Source organism: Microchirus variegatus (assembly GCF_963457635.1).
Source record: "Microchirus variegatus genome assembly, chromosome: 12".
NCBI lineage: Eukaryota > Metazoa > Chordata > Actinopteri > Pleuronectiformes > Soleidae > Microchirus > Microchirus variegatus.
In genome coordinates, this window is record NC_139813.1 from 26,634,644 (window position 1) to 26,642,892 (window position 8,249).

Here is an 8,249-nt window from a genome sequence, read left to right on the forward strand (position 1 = left end):
CGTTCCCCTGTCCCCCTTGCTTGTTTGGCCTCAAGTTTCCCCATCGTTTGACGGTCCTTCGTCGTCCTCTTTGCTTGCTGCACCCCCCATGACCCCAACCCTAACTGGCCTACCTTGTCCCCCTTCCCCCTGAGGGGAGCACCTCTTCTACACCTCTGTTTTTTTGAGTGTTGGTCGGAGAGGCACCAATGTTCATATCTTTTGAACCTTGCAGACATAATTTGAACAAGGCAAACGTGGGTGGTCATCTTGGCTCTGCGCAGACACATCCTTTTCTTTGATGTCATGTTATGAAATGTTGCAGAACACTGACATGAAAGTCCAACAACTGAGGACACCTGACGACAGGACTGTGATGTCACCAGACACATGTTATTCTTATAAAAATAATTTTGTTTTGATTAGAATTTTATATTGGCAGATCAAAGGCGGCATCCTTTATGACTCAAATAGTGTGTAAGGGAATGAAGAAAGGGAATTGAAGAGATGGCATTAACCGAAGAAGAAAAAAGTTTCTAATTCCAATTGCAAAGAACAAATAACATAAGTTAGACGGAGAATCCAGAAACGATGAAGCACCGTAAAAGCACCCTATGGCTTTGGCCTATTTTCATCATTTCAACGGTATTGACATCCACCTGTGGACTGACTATAAAGAGGACATCGTCGTTATACTATGCAGCTCGAGGTGAAAATGTCCGCCTTGATTGTCATTTCACTGTTCTGCCTGAGGATTCGGATCAGTTGGTGATCGAATGGCTCTTTGGGCCTCTGTATAGACAGAATGAGGAGGAGCACCTGATTTCCTTTTTTGGAGATACAAAATATCACAAAAATGGCATCCAGGACAGGGTCCACTTTTCCTCTCTAAATCCCCAAGATGGTGATGCTTCTTTAACGTTATATGACCTTGAGCTTACAGACACAGGTACTTACCAATGTACGGTCAAAAAGTTTCCTAAAATCCAAAGCAAGAAAATTGTGCTGGAGGTTATGGAGAAGGTATCTAAGGCAGCATGTGGTCTCTACCATGATGTCCAAGTGGGCAAAGAAGTGTATTTGACCTGCAGGATCTCACGAGGCTTCCGGGCCCTGAACTTCCGATGGGAAAGAATGACTGGAAATAGAAGGCTTCCCCGCCGCATGTCATCCGGTGCATTTCAAGGTGACCTGATTATTCAAGAAATAGAGGCAACTGAATTTGGAACCTACCGCTGCACTGCTAACAATTCTGTAAGAGAAGAATACTGTGAAGTAATTATTCAAGCAACCACAGTGGTTACTCCAGTAGACACAGGAGGAGGTTCTCCTTACATCCCTGAGACCACAGTACCACCAAACATGGAAGCAACCACGGTGGTTTCTCCAGTAGACACAGGAGGAGGTTCTCCTCACATCCCCCAGACCACAGTACCACCAAACATGGAAGCAACCACAGTGGTTACTCCAGTAGACACAGGAGGAGGTTCTCGTTACATCCCTGAGACCACAGTACCACCAAACATGGAAGCAACCACAGTGGTTACTCCAGTCACAGACATAGGAGGAGGTTCTCGTCACATCGGTCACACCACAGTACCACCAAACATGGAAGCAACCACAGTGGTAACACCAGTTGACACAGGAGGAGGTTCTCCTCACATCCCCCAGACCACAGTACCACCAAACATGGAAGCAACCACAGCGGTTACACCAGTAGACACAGGAGGAGGTTCTCGTTACATCCCTGAGACCACAGTACCACCAAACATGGAGGCAACCACAGCAGTTACTCCAGTCACAGACATAGGAGGAGGTTCTCGTCACATCGGTCACACCACAGTACCACCAAACATGGAAGCAACCACAGCGGTTACTCCAGTAGACACAGGAGGAGGTTCTCGTTACATCCCTGAGACCACAGGACCACCAAACATGGAGGCAACCACAGCGGTTACTCCAGTCACAGACATAGGAGGAGGTTCTCCTCACATCGGTCACACCACAGTACCACCAAACATGGAAGCAACCACAGTGGTTACTCCAGTAGACACAGGAGGAGGTTCTCCTCACATCCCTGAGACCACAGTACCAGCAAACATCGAAGCAACCACAGTGGTTACTCCAGTCACGGACATAGGAGGAGGTTCTCGTCGCATCGGTCACACCACAGTACCACCAAACATGGAAGCAACCACAGTGGTTACTCCAGTAGACACAGGAAGAGGTTCTCGTTACATCCCTGAGACCACAGTACCACCAAACATGGAAGCAACCACGGTGGTTACTCCAGTAGACACAGGAGGAGGTTCTCCTCACATCCCTGAGACCACAGTACCAGCAAACATCGAAGCAACCACAGTGGTTACTCCAGTCACAGACATAGGAGGAGGTTCTCATCGCATCGGTCACACCACAGTACCAGCAAACATGGAAGCAACCACAGTGGTTACTCCAGTAGACACAGGAGGAGGTTCTCGTTACATCCCTGAGACCACAGTACCACCAAACATGGAAGCAACCACAGTGGTTACTCCAGTAGACACAGGAGGAGGTTCTCGTTACATCCCTGAGACCACAGTACCACCAAACATGGAAGCAACCACAGTGGTTACTCCAGTAGACACAGGAGGAGGTTCTCGTTACATCCCTGAGACCACAGTACCACCAAACATGGAAGCAACCACAGTGGTTACTCCAGTCACAGATATAGGAGGAGGTTCTCGTCACATCGGTCACACCACAGTACCACCAAACATGGAAGCAACCACAGTGGTTACTCCAGTAGACACAGGAGGAGGTTCTCCTCACATCCCTGAGACCACAGTACCAGCAAACATCGAAGCAACCACAGTGGTTACTCCAGTCACAGACATAGGAGGAGGTTCTCGTCACATCGGTCACACCACAGTACCACCAAACATGGAAGCAACCACAGTGGTTACTCCAGTAGACAAAGGAAGAGGTTCTCGTTACATCCCTGAGACCACAGGACCACCAAACATGGAAGCAACCACAGCGGTTACTCCAGTAGACACAGGAGGAGGTTCTCGTTACATCCCTGAGACCACAGTACCACAAAACATGGAAGCAACCAAAGTGGTTACTCCAGTAGACACAGGAGGAGGTTCTCGTTACATCCCTGAGACCACAGTACCACCAAACATGGAAGCAACCACAGTGGTTACTCCAGTCACAGATATAGGAGGAGGTTCTCGTCACATCGGTCACACCACAGTACCACCAAACATGGAAGCAACCACGGTGGTTACTCCAGTAGACACAGGAGGAGGTTCTTGTTACATCCCTCAGACCACAGGACCACCAAACATGGAAGCAACCACAGCGGTTACTCCAGTAGACACAGGGGGAGGTTCTCCTCACATCCCTGAGACCACAGTACCAGCAAACATCGAAGCAACCACAGTGGTTACTCCAGTCACAGACATAGGAGGAGGTTCTCGTCGCATCGGTCACACCACAGTACCACCAAACATGGAAGCAACCACAGTGGTTACTCCAGTAGACACAGGAGGAGGTTCTCGTCACATCGGTCACACCACAGTACCACCAAACATGGAAGCAACCACGGTGGTTACTCCAGTAGACACAGGAGGAGGTTCTTCTCACATCCCTGAGACCACAGTACCACCAAACATGGAAGCAACCACAGCGGTTACTCCAGTAGACACAGGAGGAGGTTCTCTTTACATCCCTGAGACCACAGTACCACCAAACATGGAAGCAACCACAGTGGTTACTCCAGTAGACACAGGAGGAGGTTCTCGTTACATCCCTGAGACCACAGTACCACCAAACATGGAAGCAACCACGGTGGTTACTCCAGTAGACACAGGAGGAGGTTCTCGTTACATCCCTGAGACCACAGTACCACCAAACATGGAAGCAACCACAGCGGTTACTCCAGTAGACACAGGAGGAGGTTCTTCTCACATCCCTGAGACCACAGTACCACCAAACATGGAAGCAACCACAGTGGTTACTCCAGTAGACACAGGAGGAGGTTCTTCTCACATCCCTGAGACCACAGTACCACCAAACATGGAAGCAACCACAGTGGTTACTCCAGTAGACACAGGAGGAGGTTCTCCTCACATCCCCCAGACCACAGTACCACCAAACATCGAAGCAACCACAGTGGTTACTCCAGTAGACACAGGAGGAGGTTCTCGTCACATCGGTCACACCACAGTACCACCAAACATGGAAGCAACCACGGTGGTTACTCCAGTAGACACAGGAGGAGGTTCTTCTCACATCCCTGAGACCACAGTACCACCAAACATGGAAGCAACCACAGTGGTTACTCCAGTAGACACAGGAGGAGGTTCTCCTCACATCCCCCAGACCACAGTACCACCAAACATCGAAGCAACCACAGTGGTTACTCCAGTAGACACAGGAGGAGGTTCTCGTCACATCGGTCACACCACAGTACCACCAAACATGGAAGCAACCACGGTGGTTACTCCAGTAGACACAGGAGGAGGTTCTTCTCACATCCCTGAGACCACAGTACCACCAAACATGGAAGCAACCACAGCGGTTACTCCAGTAGACACAGGAGGAGGTTCTCGTTACATCCCTGAGACCACAGTACCACCAAACATGGAAGCAACCACAGCGGTTACTCCAGTAGACACAGGAGGAGGTTCTCGTTACATCCCTGAGACCACAGTACCACCAAACATGGAAGCAACCACAGCGGTTACTCCAGTAGACACAGGAGGAGGTTCTCGTTACATCCCTGAGACCACAGTACCACCAAACATGGAAGCAACCACAGTGGTTACTCCAGTTGACACAGGAGGAGGTTCTTCTCACATCCCTGAGACCACAGTACCACCAAACATGGAAGCAACCACAGTGGTTACTCCAGTAGACACAGGAGGAGGTTCTCCTCACATCCCCCAGACCACAGTACCACCAAACATCGAAGCAACCACAGTGGTTACTCCAGTAGACACAGGAGGAGGTTCTCGTCACATCGGTCACACCACAGTACCACCAAACATGGAAGCAACCACGGTGGTTACTCCAGTAGACACAGGAGGAGGTTCTTCTCACATCCCTGAGACCACAGTACCACCAAACATGGAAGCAACCACAGCGGTTACTCCAGTAGACACAGGAGGAGGTTCTCGTTACATCCCTGAGACCACAGTACCACCAAACATGGAAGCAACCACAGCGGTTACTCCAGTAGACACAGGAGGAGGTTCTCGTTACATCCCTGAGACCACAGTACCACCAAACATGGAAGCAACCACAGTGGTTACTCCAGTAGACACAGGAGGAGGTTCTCGTTACATCCCTGAGACCACAGTACCACCAAACATGGAAGCAACCACAGTGGTTACTCCAGTAGACACAGGAGGAGGTTCTTCTCACATCCCTGAGACCACAGTACCACCAAACATGGAAGCAACCACAGTGGTTACTCCAGTAGACACAGGAGGAGGTTCTTCTCACATCCCTGAGACCACAGTACCACCAAACATGGAAGCAACCACAGTGGTTACTCCAGTAGACACAGGAGGAGGTTCTCCTCACATCCCCCAGACCACAGTACCACCAAACATCGAAGCAACCACAGTGGTTACTCCAGTAGACACAGGAGGAGGTTCTCGTCACATCGGTCACACCACAGTACCACCAAACATGGAAGCAACCACGGTGGTTACTCCAGTAGACACAGGAGGAGGTTCTTCTCACATCCCTGAGACCACAGTACCACCTAACATGGAAGCAACCACAGTGGTTACTCCAGTAGACACAGGAGGAGGTTCTTCTCACATCCCTGAGACCACAGTACCACCAAACATGGAAGCAACCACAGTGGTTACTCCAGTAGACACAGGAGGAGGTTCTCCTCACATCCCCCAGACCACAGTACCACCAAACATCGAAGCAACCACATCTAGTTACTATGCAGCTCGAGGTGAAAATGTCCGCCTTGAATGTCATTTCACTGTTCCGCCTGAGCATTTGGATCACTTGGTGATCGAATGGCTCTTTGGGCCTCGGTATAGACAAAATGACGAGGAGCGCCTAATCTTATTTTTTGGAAATACAAAATATCACAAAAATGCCACAGAGGACAGGGTCCACTTTTCCTCTCTAAATCCCCAAGATGGTGATGCTTCTTTAACGATAAATGACCTTGAGCTTACAGACACAGGTACTTACCAATGTACGGTCAAAAAGTTTCCTAAAATCCAAAGCAAGAAAATTGTGCTGGAGGTTATGGAGAAGGTATCTACACCAGTGTGTGGTCTCTACCATGATGTCCAAGTGGGCAAAAAAGTGAATTTGACCTGCAGGATCTCACGAGGCACCCGACCCCTGAACTTCCGATGGGAAAGAATGACTGGAAATAGAAGGCTTCCCCGCCGCATTTCATCTGGTGCATTTCAAGGCGACCTGCTTATTCAAGAAATAGAGGCAACTGAATTTGGAACCTACCGCTGCACTGCTAACAATTCTCTAAGTGAAGAATACTGTGACGTAATTCTCCAAGCAAAACCTCAGACCACATCAGAGGAGGTTCGAGGACTTTTATCAATCGGAGTTTTTATCTCATCCATGGTCGCTTTCATCATCATCACAGTCAGCGTTTTTGAATACTACAAAAGAAAAGCTCACAGGGAAGTGACATGCCAACATCCTCCTCCCCATCAAGAGAAGAACATCACAGATGTGAGTCAGATATAGTGTGGTACAGCAATACAGGGACTGCTTTGTATGGTAGTTGACATTTATTCTGTTGAAAATGTGAGCCTTTTAGGCTTTAGAACAGGGTTCTTCAATCCTGGTCCTGGGGACCCACTGCCCTGCATGTTTTAAAAGTTTCCTTGCTCCACCTGATTCAAATGATCAGGCTTTCTGCAGAGCTCGTTGACGAACTGAACATTTGAATCAGGTGTGTTGGAGCAAGGAAACTCCTAAAACATGCAGGGCAGTGGGGCATCCCCAGGACCAGGACCAGGATTGAAGAACCCTGCTTTCGGTTGCTTTCACAGCTACAGCATTTGGTGCGCACCAAACGCTGTGGTTCGGTTCGTTTGCGTAGGTGTGAATGTCATCTCGGTCCTTTGGTGCGCACCTAATCAACCGGTCCGAGACCTGCCTGAAGGGGTGGTCTCTGGTCTCAGGTGCGGCGGTACGGTTCCTCTGGTGGGAAAGTAACCAACCCAAATGGGACGAAACGGTCTAGTTTAACGCATTTTGGGTATGAGATATGGGATAACCCCGGGTTTCCACCGGGCGCCTCAGCGGTGCGGTTTTCGCGACATTCTCTGTCCAGCTTCAATCCCCACCGGGTGCGTTACGGCCTTGCGAGCCAGTCATATTCACACCAGTCGTATTCACACCAGTCATATTAACACCGGTGCGAATGCACACATTGATTATCGCGGCAGCAATCAGCTCCGGTGACCGCGGCGCTTACGTTCCGCGGCGGTGACGAGCCCGGTGGAAATCGGGAGTTAGTCCGGTTCCGGTGCCGATGGTCTTCGCGGTCTATTTTGGTTCCGCATGTGTGAAAGCAAACCGTACCCACGTCTGAAACATTTTACTGACCAAAACAATCGATCTGTAGGTGCGAAAGGGTTTTGACTCATTTGTTTAATCTCTCGATGAAGGCACAGCCAAAGGATGACTCCGAATGCATCAGGCTTCACGACATCATGGGCAGAAAAAAGACGACTTGTGAAGGTGACTGTCGAGGTAAGAACTGACACAGGAACAACAGACGCCATCCTTTCCAAACCCAGTGCCACGATTTGACAGAGCATCTGTGTTTTTAACTGGCACAGGTTCTCAAACTGGAGGTCCGGGAAATGCAGAACAATTGCATGAGCTCTACAAACTACTGCACCCGAATGTTCCAGAAAGTCCCAAGTTTCCCCGCGACTACATCTAACCGGACGTGAAGGAGCCGACTCGTATTCGGTGGAGGTCGTAAGTGAAGCTCCATGCGTTGAATTGTCAATTGTACAAGAACAAAAAAAAGGTCTTTCACCACAGACATGTTATTCTAATGATAATAATTTTATACATGACGTTTTTATATTTCACTTTTATAGTGAATCGCGTCCTCCGCGACAGTTCCGTCTGCAGCCGAGTGTAATGTTTCATAACCTATACCCTTATTTTGAAATGCCCATACGGCCACACAGGAAGTAACAGCAGTATGTCCGTCCTGAGTCACTCCCCGCCCTTCCGCCCCCGGGCCGGCACGCTCGCTG